The sequence below is a fragment of the Oncorhynchus gorbuscha genome, linkage group LG07, assembly GCF_021184085.1.
Source record: "Oncorhynchus gorbuscha isolate QuinsamMale2020 ecotype Even-year linkage group LG07, OgorEven_v1.0, whole genome shotgun sequence".
Classification (NCBI taxonomy): Eukaryota; Metazoa; Chordata; class Actinopteri; order Salmoniformes; family Salmonidae; genus Oncorhynchus; species Oncorhynchus gorbuscha.
The window spans coordinates 20,445,317-20,466,813 of record NC_060179.1 but is presented as its reverse complement, the minus strand read 5'-3'; the positions used below and the strand labels follow the sequence as shown (position 1 = coordinate 20,466,813).

At 45.2% G+C, this 21,497-nt stretch overlaps 1 protein-coding gene across 1 annotated transcript in view; it reads right to left on the bottom strand.

The window, feature by feature from the left end:
* scn5lab (sodium channel, voltage gated, type V-like, alpha b) overlaps nucleotides 1-21,497 on the bottom strand; it is a 216,934-nt gene that overhangs the window by 82,419 nt on the left and 113,018 nt on the right.

The following is a 21,497-nucleotide window of genomic DNA, read 5'->3' as shown; positions in this document are numbered from 1 at the left end:
TTTGGAACTATGACATCAAACTCCACAGTTAATGCAATGCTTTTGAATCAGTTTTCAGATGCTGTTTTGGGAGCATCCTCATCTCTATCTATTTCTACATTCACTGGACTTGGTCTCTTGCTCTGTGTTTGTGTGGTCAAAGCTGAAGCAGCTGACAGGTCTACAGTTAGGTGTGTGTGTGTGTGTACGTGTGTGTGTGTACGTGCGAGTGTGTGTGTGTGCTTCTGTAATCTGGTGTTTTCATCTTGCAGCTCCAGAAGTGCCTCTCTGCTAGTTGTTCCTGGGAGACGCGCTCCTCGATGTGACACGGAGTACGTGACACACAGGCGGGAGGTGAGAGGGAGGGGGACAGGGCGAAAGCGTCAGAGAGCGCGTCTGGGTAGCCTTTGCGGTGACACCATTCCCCCCCCCCCAAGCGACTGGGGACTCTTGAAAGGATCTGATCTAGAGTCTGTTAAGACTCGTAGGCCATGTGCGCACACGCACAAACACACACGCGCGCAGGAGTAGCTGAGTGAGCGGGACAGCATGATTACTGCTGGGATATTGACTGGCACTTTCAGCTGCCTGGAGTGGCCCAATGTCAGAGTGTGTGTGTGTGTGTGTGTGTGTGTGTGTGTGTGTGTGTGTGTGTGTGTGTGTGTGTGTGTGTGTGTGTGTGTGTGTGTGTGTGTGTGTGTGTGTGTGTGTGTGTGTGTGTGTGTGTGTGTGTGTGTGTGTGTGTGTGTGTGTGTGTGTGTGTGTGTGTGTGTGTGTGTGTGTGTGCGTGTGGCCTGCTGCTTTGGCGTGTGTGTCTCCCTTCTCATTTACATGGGGCTCATTAAGCTCGGCACACAGCTCGTTATGGATGACGAGGTTCTTCACAATCATACCGTTATTACGCTGTCAGGACCTGAGGACGAGACGGGCCGCTCATTATGATTGGGCAGAGCATCTATCGCAGAGATCATGTGACAACATTGAGTCAGAAAGTCCAACATAACATGGCATAGCCCCAGAGAAGGACAAGACATGGACATGTACTGCATGAATTGATTTTGTTTGTGTACTGTACTGTACTGGTTTGCAGGGAGATGGAGCAGCAGACAATTATTTCATGTCTTTAGGATGACGTTGATGTTGCCCAGAGTGATGCAAAAGTTAATGAGTTAATAATTCCGGTTTACTTAATTTAGTGGTCTATCGCACAGCATTGGGGGGGAAGACATTACACTACTGTAAATACACACCACAAATGTGTTGAAAATGCATTTATTGTGTTGCAATGTAATTCAAACACATTTTCATAATGTCTGTACTTGTCACGGCTGTGTGGAGAGACGGACCAAGGCGCAGCGTGCTCCGAGTTCCACATCTTTATTTTTGTGAAACTTACAAAACAAAAAGGAAACAAACAACGAACCGTAACATAAGAGGTGCAACATGCACTAACTCAAAACAAGATCCCACAAAACACAGTGGGGAAAATGGCTGCCTAAATATGATCCCCAATCAGAGACAACGATAAACAGCTGCCTCTGATTGGGAACCATACCAGGCCAACATAGAAATAAAACACCTAGATAGGAACCCCCCTCCCCTAGTCACATCCCGACCTAACCAAAATATAGAATAAAAAGGCTCTCTATGATCAGGGCTTGACAGTACTTCAGCAAACACAACATTTTCAGTTTGTAAGTTTATGTCATGTACTTTATTGGAAATATATTTTCCATTCAGCATTGGAATGCAAATTCAACTTATTATCACAAGTACTTTATTGGAATGCAAATGCGATGTATTAATCTGGGTGAAATTTTCTGTGGGGTCAGTATGGTCAGCGTCAGTTTTTTATGATGTGTTTCATTTCAAATTAAATTAGCATCTCTGTAATTCTAACTCGGATAATGAAAAGCACACTGTACTAACACTTATGTAGGCAAACCTTAAAAAGAGGAAGGCTACATCAGCACTGGGTCAGTGTGGTACACACTATCACAGCAAGACTATGTCACAAATGGCACCCTGTTCCCTCTATAGTGCACTACTGTCCAGGGCCGATAGTGCACTATTCGGGAGTAGTGTGCCGTTTGGGACACGCCCCCAAAGGCATGCTGGGTAATTATTTTTGTCGGGCCAAAGTAGAAGTAATGAGTAAGCGTTTAGGATCCCAAGGCAAACATGGAAATTTAGGAATCCATATGAGTTGGTCTGAGCATGTCACGGCATCGTAGCAACACGATTCATATCTCCAGTGATAATCATAAGAAAGTGTGCAGGTTGTGTGTGTAGTCTATCCTCTTCTGCCGAAGAGCTGTCACAGCTAAGGAGACTGAGGTACGACTGAATAGGTTAAGTGAAACACTGAAATGGCACCCTATTCCCTAGAGCAGAAGTGCTCTATTTCCGACCAGGCTCTGGTAAACAAAAGTACGCTACACTCTATAGGGAATAGATGCTATTTCAGATGCACCTGTTCTGTTTTCTGTAGAAAACCTAATAAAACAATATTGTTACTAGGTAGGCCTATACCGTATTGAATATCCCACAGCTTCGAAACAAATTAGCTTGGTTTACAGACTAAATGGGATTCAAAGTTAAAAGTATGTATTCCAACAGATGAACCTAGCTAAAAGACCAAAATAACACATATGTGTCACCAACAGTGTAAATACAGGTTAGTAGAGAGTCTGAAAATGCATATCTGCTGAATGCTCACGTATTACTCATCTAACCGGTGACTCGGAAGACCTGTCTATAACTCTCCCACCCCAAACCTGTCTGTCACTCTCCCTCCTCAAACCTGTCTGTCACTCTCCCTCCTCAAACCTGTCTATCACTCTCCCACCCCAAACCTGTCTGTCACTCTCCCTCCTCAAACCTGTCTGTCACTCTCCCTCCTCAAACCTGTCTGTCACTCTCCCTCCCCAAACCTGTCTGTCACTCTCCCTCCCCAAACCTGTCTGTCACTCTCCCTCCTCAAACCTGTCTGTCAAACTCTCTCCCTCCCCAAACCTGTCTGTCACTCTCCCTCCCCAAACCTGTCTATAACTCTCCCACCCCAAACCTGTCTGTCACTCTCCCTCCTCAAACCTGTCTGTCACTCTCCCACCCCAAACCTGTCTGTCACTCTCCCTCCTCAAACCTGTCTGTCACTCTCCCACCCCAAACCTGTCTGTCACTCTCCCTCCCCAAACCTGTCTGTCACTCTCCCTCCCCAAACCTGTCTGTCACCCCAAACCTGTCTGTCACTCTCCCACCCCAAACCTGTCTGTCACTCTCCCTCCCCAAACCTGTCTGTCACTCTCCCTCCCCAAACCTGTCTGTCACTCTCCCACCCCAAACCTGTCTGTCACTCTCCCTCCCCAAACCTGTCTGTCACTCTCCCTCCCCAAACCTGTCTGTCACTCTCCCCCCAAACCTGTCTGTCACTCTCCCTCCCCAAACCTGTCTGTCACTCTCCCTCCCCAAACCTGTCTGTCACTCTCCCACCCCAAACCTGTCTGTCACTCTCCCACCCCAAACCTGTCTGTCACTCTCCCTCCCCAAACCTGTCTGTCACTCTCCCTCCCCAAACCTGTCTGTCACTCTCCCTCCCCAAACCTGTCTGTCACTCTCCCACCCCAAACCTTTCTGTCACTCTCCCACCCCAAACCTGTCTATCACTCTCCCTCCCCAAACCTGTCTGTCACTCTCCCTCCCCAAACCTGTCTGTCACTCTCCCACCCCAAACCTGTCTATCACTCTCCCTCCCCAAACCTGTCTGTCACTCTCCCACCCCAAACCTGTCTGTCACTCTCCCACCCCAAACCTGTCTGTCACTCTCCCACCCCAAACCTGTCTGTCACTCTCCCACCCCAAACCTGTCTGTCACTCTCCCACCCCAAACCTGTCTGTCACTCTCCCACCCCAAACCTGTCTGTCACTCTCCCACCCCAAACCTGTCTGTCACTCTCCCACCCCAAACCTGTCTGTTACTCTCCCACCCAAACCTGTCTGCTACTCTCCCACCCCAAACCTGTCTGTCACTCTCCCACCCTAAACAACGTACTCCTGTCTTCTCTCACACAGACACATACAGATGTGCAGTGCATGCACGTTTCTGAAAATGAAAACATGCCAGCAACTTACACACTCATGTGACTATCTAACAGGCCTGACACGTAGGTGTTCGTCCGTACGTCTGTCCCGCAATGTCTTTGTGGCTGAAGGGTAGCCGAGGGGCACGAGATGTCGGCCATTGCTGTGTGAACTAGGGCCTGTGCTGTGCTGACTGTGGTCATGGTGGCTCAGAATATACTGTATGAAGATATACACCCACACACCCACCCACCCACCCACCCACCCACCCACCCACCCACCCACCCACCCACCCACCACACACACACACACACACACACACACACACACACACACACACACACACACACACACACACACACACACACACACACACACACACACACACACACACACACACACACAGCAGAGCAGAGCAGAGCAGAGTCAGGCGAGTGGAAGGGCGGTGGGTGCAGGCTCAACAGGGAGGAGGGCAGAGAGGAGATGCCATGTGACAAGCTCTCTCTGGGATGCATGTCACTGCACACAGAGGGGCATCAACAAGGTTTCATTCCCACAGTTAACATACTCCATGGAACGACACACGCCCAACTGGCCTCAGGTGAACAGCCCCACACATGTACACACATGCTCATGCAGCTCGTCGAAAATCTCAGTCCAAAATCATAGGCATTAATATGGAGTTGGTCCCCACTTTGCTGCTATAACAGCCTCCACTCTTCTGGGAAGGCTTTCCACTAGATCAGTTTCTCCCAAACTCAGTCCTGGGTACCCCATTGGGTGCATGTTTTGTTTTTTGACCTAGCTCTACACAACTGATTCAAATAATCAAAGCTTGATGATGAGTTCAATATTTGAATAAGCTGCATAGTGCTAAGGCAAAAACCAAAACGTGCACCCCTTGGAGTCCCCAGGACCAAGTTTTGGAAATGCAGCACTAGATGTTGGACCATTGCTGTGGGGAATTGCTTCCATTCAGCCACAAGAGCATTAGTGAGGTCAGGCACTGATGTTTGGCGATTAGGCCTGGCTCACATTCGGCATTCCAATTCATCCCAAAGGTGTTCGATGGGGTTGATGTCAGGGCTCTGTGCAGGACAGTAAAGTTCTTCCACACCAATCTCGACAAACCATTTCTATATGGACCTCACTTTGTGCACAAGAGGATTGTCATGCTGAAACAGGAAAGGGCCTTGCCCAAACTGTTGCCACAAAGTGGGAAGCACAGAATCATCTAGAATGTCATTGTATGCTGTAGCGTTTTCCATTCACTGAAAACCATGAAACACAGCCCCACACCATTATTTCTCCTCCACCAAACTTTACAGTTGGCACTATGCATTGAGGTAGGTACCGGTAGTGATACAGCCTGGAATTGAACCAGCGTCACCTCTACCACTGAGATGCCCCAAACCTGTCTGGAAATACACAGTGATTTCAAACGTTTGAAAAGGTTCCGAGAACGTCGATATATACCTTCCTTGGTGCAAAGAAAAAAAAATAATATTGCCCAGCACTAGAAACAAACTTAGACCACTGCGCTACCGCAGTTCACAATGCTCTAGCAAGCCGCGGGAATACTTCTTTATACCTAATGGTAATGGGTTAACCCTGTAACTACACAGAATTAGCGTTAATCAATAATACGTCACATTCTTATTGCTCTATCTATCTGTGATGGAACATTTTATGTTTGTGATTTTCTAATAACACATTTCTGTGTTCATGCAAGTGACTGATTGAAGGAATCTTCACTATCAGTATCTGCAATTTGGCAGTACGCCCAGAACCTTGAAAGGATCTCAGTTTCATGGTCTCAGCTTGGAGAGAAGAAGCCTCGTGCGGTATTGGTATTTTACATGTTATGAACCAGTATTGGTCGGTCACACGCATGAACCAACCGTTAATGATGAATAAGCAAAATCATGCCTATGTAACGTGTCTGTAAGCAGTATATAAGAGATCTAACGGGACTGCCCCGATGGAACTCCTGACAGACGTGTACAATTGTGCATCCAGTTTGTTGGAACCTCTCCAATTAACTGTTAATAAACAATGATTCATTTAAAATTGACTTTGAGTGTCCCAGTGTGTAGAATTTCCATGACATATCCACAGCTACCACTCCACGACATTTCAGACTCAAGTGACTAAGGTGATAATGACAGGTCTCGCTAAAAGCTGGGCAGGACAAGATAGGGATGAGACAGCATATGCTGTATCTGCTGTGGTCACACACACACACACACACACACACACACACACACACACACACACACACACACACACACACACACACACACACACACACACACACACACACACACACACACACACACACACACACACACACACACACACACACACACACACACACACACACACACACACACACCGGACTGTTCACTGTAGCACACTGTGACCAGCCAAGTGGAGGAAAAGCTCTATTGATTTTGGACCCGTTGGCCTGAAATGACTTCCTTGTTGGACCACTCCTGGTACAACACAACAAATTACATAACCCTAACACCACCTGTGTCCGAAATGGCAGCATATTCCCTATACCAGGGGTACTCAACTATCGGCAAGGTCCAGTGACACAAATATCCTAGGTGTCAAAAGTCTGGATGGATATCATCCTTTATCAGTGGTAGAGCGTAGTAACAAACATAGTCATCTACGACTTAGGAAACATGCTGTTATATAAAATGTACATTAAATACATTAAATATGAGACGAAGTATTTGAATGAATTATAATTTTTTTATTTTGAATGTTAACATGTGCAACATTGCATCAACATTGCTGAAGATCAAAAGTGGTTGCATAATTGTCTATGTAAAAAGTGCACTGTGAACCACTGTCCATGGGCCATAAATAAAAAAAATAACAAAATGTAAATAAAATAAAGTGTATGTTTTCTGGATAACAAAGGAGAGTTGAACAAAAATAATAATCTGCATGCACAGAAGGTCACTGTGGGTCATGCAATATCATGTATAAGTCACTGTGAGTCATGCAATATTCATGTTTTAGTCACTCTGGGCCATGCAATATCATGTATAAGTCACTGTGAGTCATGCAATATTCATGTTTTAGTCACTCTGGGCCATGCAATATCATGTATAAGTCACTGTGAGTCATGCAATATTCATGTTTTAGTCACTCTGGGCCATGCAATATCATGTATAAGTCACTGTGGGTCATGCAATATTCATGTTTTAGTCACTCTGGGCCATGCAATATCATGTATAAGTCACTGTGGGTCTTGCAATATTCATGTTTTAGTCACTCTGGGCCATGCAATATTCATGTAAAAGTCACTGTGGGTCATGCAATATTCATGTTTTAGTCACTCTGGGTCATGTAATATTCATGTATAAGTCACTCTGGGCCATGCAATAATCATGTAGAAGTCACTGTGGGTCATGCAATATTCATGTAGAAGTCACTCTAGGCCATGCAATATTCATTTATAAGTCACTCTGGGCCATGCAATATTCATTTATAAGTCACTCTAGGCCATGCAATATTCATTTATAAGTCACTCTAGGCCATGCAATATTCATTTATAAGTCACTCTGGGCCATGCAATATTCATTTATAAGTCACTCTGGGCCATGCAATATTCATTTATAAGTCACTCTAGGCCATGCAATATTCATGTATAAGTCACTCTGGGCCATGCAATATTCATGTAGAAGTCACTCGCAGCCAGGCAATATTCATTTATAAGTCACTCTGGGCCATGCAATATTCATTTATAAGTCACTCTGGGCCATGCAATATTCATTTATAAGTCACTCTGGGCCATGCAATATTCATTTATAAGTCACTCTGAGCCATGCAATATTCATGTATAAGTCACTCTAGGCCATGCAATATTCATTTATAAGTCACTCTGGGCCATGCAATATTCATTTATAAGTCACTCTGGGCCATGCAATATTCATTTATATGTCACTCTGGGCCATGCAATATTCATTATAAGTCACTCTAGGCCATGCAATATTCATTTATAAGTCACTCTGGGCCATGCAATATTCATGTAGAAGTCACTCTAGGCCATGCAATATTCATTTATAAGTCACTCTGGGCCATGCAATATTCATTTATAAGTCACTCTGGGCCATGCAATATTCATTTATAAGTCACTCTAGGCCATGCAATATTCATGTATAAGTCACTCTGGGCCATGCAATATTCATGTAGAAGTCACTCTCGGCCAGGCAATATTCATGTATAAGTCACTCTGGGCCATGCAATATTCATTTATAACTCACTCTGGGCCATGCAATATTCATTTATAAGTCACTCTAGGCCATGCAATATTCATGTATAAGTCACTCTGGGCCATGCAATATTCATGTAGAAGTCACTCTCGGCCAGGCAATATTCATGTATAAGTCACTCTGGGCCATGCAATATTCATTTATAACTCACTCTGGGCCATGCAATATTCATTTATAAGTCACTCTAGGCCATGCAATATTCATGTATAAGTCACTCTGGGCCATGCAATATTCATGTAGAAGTCACTCTCGGCCAGGCAATATTCATTTATAAGTCACTCTGGGCCATGCAATATTCATTTATAACTCACTCTGGGCCATGCAATATTCATTTATAAGTCACTCTGGGCCATGCAATATTAATTCATGTCACTCTGAGCCATGCAATATCCATTTATAAGTCACTCTAGGCCATGCAATATTCATTTATAAGTCACTCTGGGCCATGCAATATTCATTTATAAGTCACTCTGGGCCATGCAATATTAATTTATAAGTCACTCTGGGCCATGCAATATTAATTTATAAGTCACTCTAGGCCATGCAATATTCATTTATAAGTCACTCTAGGCCATGCAATATTCATTTATAAGTCACTCTGGGCCATGCAATATTCATGTATAAGTCACTCTGGGCCATGCAATATTCATTTATAAGTCACTCTGGGCCTTGCCTTTGCATTAATGAGAGAAATTACACTTTCTTTCTCCTGCCAATGCTTTGAACTTCATGAGAGCAACTCTGAGATACTGGTGCAGGTGTTCATTTGTGAGCCTGGTGTGGTATTTGTTTTGGATGAAGTTAATTGTGGAGATGGCTGATTCACAGATGTATGTTGGAGCCAAACATGGTCAGGATGTCTAGTCCAGTTTCTTGAGAACAGGAACATCAGCTGCCACCATCTTTCCCCAGAAAGTGCCAGGGTCACAGTCACCAGCCTGCTCCTTCAAAGACACATTTTCATGCAGCTCAATCAACTCCATTTGTAGTGATGCAACATCTACCCATCTGCAGATCTGTTTAGCTTTTTCTGACAACTTTGTCACATTTTTGACCAAGAAGGGGTTCTGGATGAGCAGCAGCCGTTCTCTCCCATAAGTAAAGTCATCAGAGCGAGTCTTGAAGTTATCCATCAGCTTCTGGATGAAATCAACATGTTTGGGAACATCTTTGTTTCCCTGCATTTGCACCAGAAGATTGGGGAAGTGGACAAGTTCTCCCTGGGGATCATTCTTGAAAAGCTAAGTTGTGATGTAATGTCTGTCAAAAATGCAACTGTTTCCATCTTCTCCTCATCTTCCAAAATTCTCAGAAAACTGAGTTGCCTTGTTACTCTTTTGCTCTGATAAGAACGGCTTGACTTCCTCTTGAATGGCCCAAAAGCGTTCCAAAACCCTTCCTTTGCTGAGCCATCTGACATTGTTGTGCACATTGTTGTGTAAGTCATCAAAACTGGCATTGGCCTCTGTCCGACTGTCTAGTAGCAGGTGGTGTTGTAGCGATGATGCTGCTCTCAAAAAGTTGATCAGTTTCATCATCATTGTCATGAACTCAGAATACTCCATTCCCAGACTGGCACACAGGGCACATTGATGAATGATGCAGTGATATGATGTCAGGTCAGGGTGGTTCTCTTTCAAACGTGCAACCAGTCCCCTCCCTCTTCCCATCATGGCTGGAGCTCCATCTGTGCTGATGGAGACCACAGAACCCTGACATTCCCGTCTTGCAGGAAATCACGCACAGAACAAGCAGTATGGCTGGTGGCATTGTCATGCTGGATGAGCCTGCAGGAAGGGTACCACATGAGGGTTGAGATTGCCTGCAATGACAACAAGCTCAGTCTGATGATGCTGTAACGCACTGCCCTAGACCATGACGGACCCTCCACCTCCAAATCATTCCTGCTCCAGAGTACAGGCCCCGGTGTAATGCCCATTCCTTCGACGATAAACGCGCATCCGACCTTCACCCCTGGTGAGACAAAACTGTGGCTCGTCAGTGAAGAGCACTTTTTGCCAGTCCTGTCTGGTCCAGCGACAGTGGGTTTGTGTCCATAGGCGACATTGTTACCAGTGATGTCTGGTGAGGACCTGCCTTATAACAGGCCTACAAGCCCTCAGTCCAGCCCCTCTCAGCCTATTGCGAACAGTCTGAGCACTGATGGAGGGATTGTGCGTTCCTGGTGTAACTCAGGCAGTTCTTGTTGCCATCCTGTACCAGTCCCACAGGTGTGATGTTCGGATGTACCGATCCTGTGCAGGTGTTGTTACATGTGGTCTGCCACTGTGAGGACGATCAGCTGTCGATCATGTTTCCCTGTAGCGCTGTCTTAGGCGTCTCACAGTACGGACATTGCAATTTATTGCCCTGGCCACATCTGCAGTCCTTATGCCTCCTTGCAGCATGCCTAAGGCACGTTCACACAGATGAGCAGAGACCCTGGGCATCTTTCTTTTGGTGTTTTTCAGAGTCAGTGGAAAGGCCTCTTTAGTGTCCTAAGTTTTCATAACTGTGACCTTAATTGCCTACCGTCTGTAAGCTGTTAGTGTCTTAAAGACCGTTCCACAGGTGCATGTTCATTAATTGTTTATGGGTCATTGAACAAGCATAGGAAACAGTTTTTAAACCCTTTACAATGAAGATCTGTGAAGTTATTTAGATTTTTACAAATTATCTTTGAAAGACAGGGTCCTGAAAAAGGGACGTTTCAGTTCTCCTCATTGCTGTGGAATCTGACAGTGGGATCTGTTTGATATTTTCCCTGAGCTCATATTTTTATTTACCTTCAAGAAAGGTGTCAACAACTTCACACATGCATTCTTTTACCTTCTCAGCTTCTGAAAAAACCCAAGCTATCCTCAGTGAACACACCGTTGCACATTGTTGGGCTGTCAGGGAATTGACAAGGACTTTGATGGACCTCTCATTTGGAGATTTGAGTTGGTTAATCTTGTTTGTTCTCACCTCCGTGTTCAATTTATTATGTCTGGTGTCATAATGGTGCATAAACATACGGACTCGCTGCATATCAGGAACATTAGTTTTGTGCTAGCTGTGGGGAGAATGAATGTGTAATGTTCCGTCCACTCGTCTTTGAATATACGGTTTTCAGAGTCAACTTTTCTTTTTTTTGATACTGGTAACTAAGCTCCTATCTGTGATATTAACAGTTGAACCGCGGTCAAATATTTTTGTTTCTTTCTGCCTGCTTGTCCCAAGGTTCAGCAGATGATATTTGTATTGATGTGATTGGGTATGACACAGCCTATTGTATTTGCATATAACGATGCAATTGGATTAGACGGGGCACTAGTAGAGGTGGGCGTTGCTTCGAGAGAGAGCAAGAAAGAGAGGTTGCTGAGGTAAAGAGGCCGCTGTGCCCGGTTGATTTTTAAAAACTGTCTAATAAGTCATTTATTGACTTCTATATAACAAAATGCGATGTTGTCCAGACCCGGACCGCGGTCTGTCAGTTGACTTTGGCTGCCCTATACCAGGGCTGCTCAATCCTCTTCCTGGAGATCTACTGTCCTGTAGGTTTTCAGTCCAACCCTAATTTAGCATATCTGATTCAGCTCGTTAAGGTCTTGTTGAGCAGCTAATTAGTAGAATCAAGTGTTTTAAATTAGGGTTGGACTGAAAAACCACAGGAAGGTAGATCTCCAGGAAGAGGATTGGGTAGCCCTGCCCTATACTGTATAGTGTTCTACAGTGCTCGACTTTTGACCAGGGCCCATAATCAGCACTATAGAGAACGTGCAGATAATATACAAACACATATAACTGGGTTTACTGACTTAAGTGAACATCGTATTTTTTTGTGACTCTTGTTTTTTTACAGGTACAAAAACAAATGCATACAGTCCCATCCACCAATCCCATCTCGTCCCTTGTGTGCACATTCAGTAATACCCTATACCCCGGTGTGGTACAGAAACTTTATGACAGTATGGAAATCTGGATATGTCCCAACCCTGGTATATATCTTTCAAATCTTAGAATGTTCTCAAACCGTTACTGCCCATGATATCAGTAAAGGTACGAATTCCACATTTGGACCTTTGGGGGGAATGCAAAAGGCCGCCCTCCAGATCACAAATATTGGAGTATGGGCATGCCATTTTGATTCCCAGTTACATTGTTTTCAAACGTAAATCGTGTGAGCAATAACCAAATCCTAGTTTACATACAGTGCCTTGCGAAAGTATTCGGCCCCCTTGAACTTTGCGACCTTTTGTCACATTTCAGGCTTCAAACATAAAGATATAAAAGTGTATTTTTTTGTAAAGAATCAACAACAAGTGGGACACAATCATGAAGTGGAACGACATTTATTGGATATTTCAAACTTTTTTAACAAATCAAAAAGTTAAAAATTGGGCGTGCAAAATTATTCAGCCCCTTTGTCATGTTTTGTCTTATATTGTCTTGTCATTTTGCTTTTCCTTCTGTTCGTTTTCCCCCTGCTGGTCTTTTTAGGTTCGTTCCCTTTTTTCTCTCTCCCTCCCTCTCTCTCTTCTCTCTATCGTTCCGTTCCTGCTCCCAGCTGTTCCTATTCCCCTAATCAATCATTTAGTCTTCCCACACCTGTTCCCTATCTTTTCCCCTGATTAGAGTCCCTATTTCTCCCCTTGTTTTCCGTTTCTGTCCTGTCGGATCCTTGTATATTGTTCACCGTGCTGTGTCTTTGTATCGCCCTGTCGTGTCGTGTTTCCCTCAGATGCTGCGTGGTGAGCAGGTGTCTGAGTCTGCTACGGTCAAGTGCCTTCCCGAGGCAACCTACAGTTTATGATCGAGTCTCCAGTCTGTTCTCGTCATTACGAGTGGTATTGTTTTGTATATTTCCTTTACTGGATTAAAGACTCTGTTTTCGCCAAGTCGCTTTTGGGTCCTCATTCACCTGCATAACAGAAGGATCCGAACAAAGAATGGACCCAGCGACTACAGACGCTCGTAACACTGCCGTCGAGATCCAAGGAGCCATGCTCGGCAGACACGAGCAGGAATTGTCTGCTGCTCGTCATGCCGTGGAGAACCTGGCCGCTCAGGTTTCCGACCTCTCTGGACAGTTCCAGAGTCTTCGTCTCGTGGTCTGCCGAGCCTCCGGAAACTAGGGTTAATAACCCACCGTGTTACTCCGGGCAGCCCACGGAGTGCCGCTCCTTTCTCACCCAGTGTGATATTGTGTTCTCTCTCCAACCCAACACATACTCTAGAGAGAGAGCTCGGGTTGCTTACGTCATATCACTCCTTACTGGCCGGGCTCGAGAGTGGGGCACAGCTATCTGGGAGGCAAGGGCTGATTGTTCTAACAATTACCAGAACTTTAAAGAGGAGATGATTTGGGTTTTTGACCGTTCAGTTTTTGGTAGGGAGGCTTCTAGGGCCCTGGCTTCCCTATGCCAAGGTGATCGATCCATAACGGATTACTCTATAGAGTTTCGCACTCTTGCTGCCTCTAGTGACTGGAACGAGCCGGCGCTGCTCGCTCGTTTTCTGGAGGGACTCCACGCAGTGGTTAAAGATGAGATTCTCTCCCGGGAGGTTCCTTCCAGTGTGGACTCTTTGATTGCTCTCGCCATCCGCATAGAACGACGGGTAGATCTTCGTCACCAAGCTCGTGGAAGAGAGCTCGCGTCAACGGTGTTTCCCTGCTCCGCATCGCAACCATCTCCCTCCTCTGGCTCAGAGACTGAGCCCATGCAGCTGGGAGGTATTCGCATCTCGACTAAGGAGAGGGAACGGAGGATCACCAACCGCCTGTGCCTCTATTGCGGACTTGCTGGACATTTTGTCAATTCATGTCCAGTAAAAGCCAGAGCTCATCAGTAAGCGGAGGGCTACTGGTGAGCGCTACTACTCAGGTCTCTCCATCTAGATCCTGTACTACTATGTCGGTCCATCTACGCTGGACCGGTTCGGGTGCTACATGCAGTGCCTTGATAGACTCTGGGGCTGAGGGTTGTTTCATGGACGAAGCATGGGCTCGGAAACATGACATTCCTTTCAGACAGTTAGACAAGCCTACGCCCATGTTCGCCTTAGATGGTAGTCATCTTCCCAGTATCAGATTTGAGACACTACCTTTAACCCTCACAGTATCTGGTAACCACAGTGAGACTATTTCTTTTTTGATTTTTCGTTCACCTTTTACACCTGTTGTTTTGGGTCATCCCTGGCTAGTATGTCATAATCCTTCTATTAATTGGTCTAGTAATTCTATCCTATCCTGGAACGTTTCTTGTCATGTGAAGTGTTTAATGTCTGCCATCCCTCCCATTTCTTCTGTCCCCACTTCTCAGGAGGAACCTGGCGATTTGACAGGAGTGCCGGAGGAATATCATGATCTGCGCACGGTCTTCAGTCGGTCCCGAGCCAACTCCCTTCCTCCTCACCGGTCGTATGATTGTAGTATTGATCTCCTTCCGGGGACCACTCCTCCTCGGGGTAGACTATACTCTCTGTCGGCTCCCGAACGTAAGGCTCTCGAGGATTATTTGTCTGTGTCTCTTGACGCCGGTACCATAGTGCCTTCTTCCTCTCCGGCCGGGGCGGGGTTTTTTTTTGTTAAGAAAAGGGACGGTACTCTGCGCCCCTGCGTGGATTATCGAGGGCTGAATGACATAACGGTTAAGAATCGTTATCCGCTTCCCCTTATGTCATCAGCCTTCGAGATTCTGCAGGGAGCCAGGTGCTTTACTAAGTTGGACCTTCGTAACGCTTACCATCTCGTGCGCATCAGAGAGGGGGACGAGTGGAAAACGGCGTTTAACACTCCGTTAGGGCATTTTGAGTACCGGGTTCTGCCGTTTGGTCTCGCCAATGCGCCAGCTGTTTTTCAGGCATTAGTTAATGATGTTCTGAGAGACATGCTGAACATCTTTGTTTTTGTCTATCTTGACGATATCCTGATTTTTTCACCGTCACTCGAGATTCATGTTCAGCACGTTCGACGTGTTCTACAGCGCCTTTTAGAGAATTGTCTCTACGTAAAGGCTGAGAAGTGCTCTTTTCATGTCTCCTCCGTTACTTTTCTCGGTTCCGTTATTTCCGCTGAAGGCATTCAGATGGATTCCGCTAAGGTCCAAGCTGTCAGTGATTGGCCCGTTCCAAGGTCACGTGTCGAGTTGCAGCGCTTTTTAGGTTTCGCTAATTTCTATCGGCGTTTCATTCGTAATTTCGGTCAAGTTGCTGCCCCTCTCACAGCTCTTACTTCTGTCAAGACGTGTTTTAAGTGGTCCGGTTCCGCCCAGGGAGCTTTTGATCTTCTAAAAGAACGTTTTACGTCCGCTCCTATCCTCGTTACTCCTGACGTCACTAGACAATTCATTGTCGAGGTTGACGCGTCAGAGGTAGGCGTGGGAGCCATTCTATCCCAGCGCTTCCAGTCTGACGATAAGGTTCATCCTTGCGCTTATTTTTCTCATCGCCTGTCGCCATCTGAACGCAACTATGATGTGGGTAACCGCGAACTGCTCGCCATCCGCTTAGCCCTAGGCGAATGGCGACAGTGGTTGGAGGGGGCGACCGTTCCTTTTGTCGTTTGGACAGACCATAAGAACCTTGAGTACATCCATTCTGCCAAACGACTTAATGCTCGTCAAGCTCGTTGGGCGTTGTTTTTCGCTCGTTTCGAGTTTGTGATTTCTTACCGTCCGGGTAGCAAGAACACCAAGCCTGATGCCTTATCCCGTCTTTTTAGTTCTTCTGTGGCTTCTACTGATCCCGAGGGGATTCTTCCTTATGGGCGTGTTGTCGGGTTGACAGTCTGGGGAATTGAAAGACAGGTTAAGCAAGCACTCACGCACACTGCGTCGCCGCGCGCTTGTCCTAGTAACCTTCTTTTCGTTCCTGTTTCTACTCGTCTGGCTGTTCTTCAGTGGGCTCACTCTGCCAAGTTAGCTGGTCATCCCGGCATTCGAGGCACTCTTGCTTCTATTCGCCAGCGCTTTTGGTGGCCGACTCAGGAGCGTGACACGCGCCGTTTCGTGGCTGCTTGTTCGGACTGCGCGCAGACTAAGTCAGGTAACTCTCCTCCTGCCGGTCGTCTCAGACCGCTTCCCATTCCTTCTCGACCATGGTCTCACATCGCCCTAGACTTCATTACCGGTCTGCCTTTGTCTGCGGGGAAGACTGTGATTCTTACGGTTGTCGATAGGTTCTCTAAGGCGGCACATTTCATTCCCTCGCTAAACTTCCTTCCGCTAAGGAGACGGCACAAATCATCATCGAGAATGTGTTCAGAATTCATGGCCTCCCGTTAGACGCCGTTTCAGACAGAGGCCCGCAATTCACGTCACAGTTTTGGAGGGAGTTCTGTCGTTTGATTGGTGCGTCCGTCAGTCTCTCTTCCGGGTTTCATCCCCAGTCTAACGGTCAAGCAGAGAGGGCCAATCAGACGATTGGTCGCATACTACGCAGCCTTTCTTTCAGAAACCCTGCGTCTTGGGCAGAACAGCTCCCTGGGCAGAATACGCTCACAACTCGCTTCCTTCGTCTGCTACCGGGTTATCTCCGTTTCAGAGTAGTCTGGGTTACCAGCCTCCTCTGTTCTCATCCCAGCTTGCCGAGTCCAGCGTTCCCTCCGCTCAAGCGTTTGTCCAACGTTGTGAGCGCACCTGGAGGAGGGTGAGGTCTGCACTTTGCCGTTACAGGGCACAGACTGTGAGAGCCGCCAATAAACGTAGGATTAAGAGTCCAAGGTATTGTTGCGGCCAGAGAGTGTGGCTTTCCACTCGCAACCTTCCTCTTACGACAGCTTCTCGTAAGTTGACTCCGCGGTTCATTGGTCCGTTCCGTGTCTCCCAGGTCATCAATCCTGTCGCTGTGCGACTGCTTCTTCCGTGACATCTTCGTCGCGTCCATCCTGTCTTCCATGTCTCCTGTGTCAAGCCCTTTCTTCGCACCTCCGTTCGTCTTCCCTCCCCCCCTCCCGTCCTTGTCGAGAGCGCACCTATTTACAAGGTACGTAGGATCATGGACATGCGTTCTCGGGGACGGGGTCACCAATACTTAGTGGATTGGGAGGGTTACGGTCCTGAGGAGAGGAGTTGGGTTCCGTCTCGGGACGTGCTGGACCGTTCACTGATTGATGATTTCCTCCGTTGCCGCCAGGATTCCTCCTCGAGTGCGCCAGGAGGCGCTCGGTGAGTGGGGGGGTACTGTCATGTTTTGTCTTATATTGTCTTGTCATTTTGCTTTTCCTTCTGTTCGTTTTCCCCCTGCTGGTCTTTTTAGGTTCGTTCCCTTTTTTCTCTCTCCCTCCCTCTCTCTCTTCTCTCTATCGTTCCGTTCCTGCTCCCAGCTGTTCCTATTCCCCTAATCAATCATTTAGTCTTCCCACACCTGTTCCCTATCTTTTCCCCTGATTAGAGTCCCTATTTCTCCCCTGGTTTTCCGTTTCTGTCCTGTCGGATCCTTGTATATTGTTCACCGTGCTGTGTCTTTGTATCGCCCTGTCGTGTCGTGTTTCCCTCAGATGCTGCGTGGTGAGCAGGTGTCTGAGTCTGCTACGGTCAAGTGCCTTCCCGAGGCAACCTACAGTTTATGATCGAGTCTCCAGTCTGTTCTCGTCATTACGAGTGGTATTGTTTTGTATATTTCCTTTACTGGATTAAAGACTCTGTTTTCGCCAAGTCGCTTTTGGGTCCTCATTCACCTGCATAACACCCTTTACTTTCAGTGCAGCAAACTCTCTCCAGAAGTTCAGTGAGGATCTCTGAATGATCCAATGTTGACCTAAATGACTAATGATGATAAATACAATCCACCTGTGTGTAATCAAGTCTCCGTATAAATGCACCTGCACTGTGATAGTCTCAGAGGTCCGTTAAAAGTGCAGAGAGCATCATGGAGAACAAGGAACACACCAGGCAGGTCCGAGATACTGTTGTGAAGAAGTTTAAAGCCGGATTTGGATACAAAAAGATTTCCCAAGCTTTAAACATCCCAAGGAGCACTGTGCAAGCGATAATATTGAAATGGTAGGAGTATCAGACCACTGCAAATCTACCAAGGCCTGGTCGTCCCTCTAAACTTTCAGCTCATACAAGGAGAAGATTCATCAGAGATGCAGCCAAGAGGCCCATGATCACTCTGGATGAACTGCAAAGATCTACAGCTGAGGTGGGAGACTCTGTCCATAGGACAACAATCAGTCGTATATTGCACAAATCTGGCCTTTATGGAAGAGTGGCAAGAAGAAAGCCATTTCTTAAAGATATCCATAAAAAGTGTCGTTTAAAGTTTGCCACAAGCCACCTGGGAGACACACCAAAATGTGGAAGAAGGTGCTCTGGTCAGATGAAACCAAAATGGAACTTTTTGGCAACAATGCAAAACGTTATGTTTGGCGTAAAAGCAACACAGCTCATCACCCTGAACACACCATCCCCACTGTCAAACATGGTGGAGGCAGCATCATGGTTTGGGCCTGCTTTTCTTCAGCAGGGACAGGGAAGATGGTTAAAATTGATGGGAAGATGGATGGAGCCAAATACAGGACCATTCTGAAAGAAAACCTCATGGAGTCTCCAAAAGACCTGAGACTGGGACGGAGATTTGTCTTCCAACAAGACAATGATCCAAAACATAAAGCAAAATCTACAATGGAATGGTTAAAAAATAAACATATCCAGGTGTTAGAATGGCCAAATCAAAGTCCAGACCTGAATCCAATCGAGAATCTGTGGAAAGAACTGAAAACTGCTGTTCACAAATGCTCTCCATCCAACCTCACTGAGCTCGAGCTGTTTTGCAAGGAGGAATGGGAAAAAATTTAAGTCTCTCGATGTGCAAAACTGATAGAGACATACCCCAAGTGACTTACAGCTGTAATAGCAGCAAAAGGTGGCGCTACAAAGTATTCTTAAGGGGGCCGAATAATTTTCATGCCCAATTTTTCAATTTTTGATATGTTAAAAAAGTTTGAAATATCCAATAAATGTCATTCCACTTCATGATTGTGTCCCACTTGTTGTTGATTCTTCACAAAAAAATACAGTTTTATATCTTTATGTTTGAAGCCTGAAATGTGGCAAAAGGTCGCAAAGTTCAAGGGGGCCGAATACTTTCGCAAGGCACTGTAGTTTAAGGGATATACAGTATCAGTGAAGACTACCTCTTCCAGGCAATAGGAGACACCACATTTCACTCTTACCTTATAAGAACCATATCTAAACCGATTTAGGCTTTGGCTAAATGCTAGTGCCTGGACATACAATTTAAAGTCGGGTACAGATAGTCCACCTATGTCTTTCCCTCTTTGTAAATCTGTTCATTTTATCCTGGATTGTTTACCTTGTCATATACATTTTGAATCCGCACTATGAATGTTATCCCTATAGCCAGAAAGGGAGATATGGGAAGCATTGAACTACAGAAATTCAGCCATGGTAATATGTTTATTTTGACAGTAGATATTATGCAGGTGTAACGCTCGTCGAAATGGGTAGACTAAGGCGCAGCGTGATTTGAGTTCTTCATAATTTATTTAAATGTGAACCAGCAACAAAACAATAAAGAGAAACAAACAAACAAACAGCCTTGTAGGGCTCAAAAGCAACAATACAAAAACAAGATCCCATAAACAACAGGTGGGAAAAGGCTGCCTAAATATGATCCCCAATCAGAGACAACGATAGACAGCTGCCTCTGATTGGGAACCATAACAGGCCAACATAGAAATAATAAACTAGAACACCCCCCAGTCACGCCCTGAGCTACTCCACCATAGAAAATAAAGGCTTTCTATGGTCAGGACGTGACAGCCAGTTAAAGCAACTGGGCTATTATTCCAACTACGGATGTCGAATTGAATTGATTTGAGCATTCTATTAAAGTTTCTGGCAGTGGTTTTCATCTAAGGAAATATATATACTCAAAAATATTTAAAATGAGAAACGATTGGGATTCCATAAGTAGAGATGGAGTCCTCCATCGGGGTCTTGAGAGAGGAAGTCGGGCTGATTTGGTTAGATTCATTTTATAACTTGAGATGAAGCTGAATTTATCTTTGATATTCAATATGTTTGGGAGCAATTGAGCTACATTGTCTAGACATAGTAAAATATTGTCTGTGTATAATGCGACGAAGTGATCAGTAGATTTTAGGGAAATGTGTTTTATCTCCTTTGATTGACAAATTGCCCGAGTAATCATGGATAATAAGAATAGCAAAGGCGAAATTGGATTGTCATCTCTGCTGCTTCTAGTGATTCTGAACGGAGGAGAGTAGATATTGCCTGTCATAACTATGACTGAGGAATTGGCATATATTATTTTAATCATATTAATGAAATTGGAGCCAATTCCCATATGTTCCAAGACAGACCAGTGATATGACAATTTTAGTCCATAAAAAGCTTTTATTCACATCTCTCCCAAATGAACCTTTGTGAACATCTTTATTAATAATTTTGAGCGATAGTGGACCTAACATATTGCAAATAGACCTCAGGAGGAATACCATCCCATTCATGTGATTTGCCTTTATTCCACCACAATTTACTTTTTACTGTGATTGTAAACTCATTTCTGTGAATGATGTCTATTGATGTGTGATTAACAGGTTGTTGCACAGTTGTTATCCCAAATGAACCCTTAGCCCCTATGCCCTATTTTTCTATTTTATTTCACCTTTATTTAACCAGGTAGGCAAGTTGAGAACAAGTTCTCATTTACAATTGCGACCTGGTCAAGATAAAGCAAAGCAGTTGAACAGATACCACGACACAGAGTTACACATGGAGTAAAACAAACATACAGTCAATAATACAGTAGAAACAAGTCTATATACAATGTGAGCAAATGAGGTGAGAAGGGAGGTAAAGGCAAAAAAGGCCATGGTGGCAAAGTAAATACAATATAGCAAGTAAAACACTGGAGAAAAAAAAATGCAATACTCACACAATATACAATATTTTGTATTGATGAAAAATAAACACTAATCGCTCTGGATAAGAGCGTCTGCTAAATGACTTAAATGTAAATGTAAATATGTTGATTAGATAAGTATTCAATCCACTGAGTCAATACATCATACAATCACCTTTGATAGTGATTACAGCTGTGTGTGTTTTTGGGTCTCTAAGAGTTTTGCATACCTGGATTGAACAATATTTGCCCATTATTCTTTTAAAAATT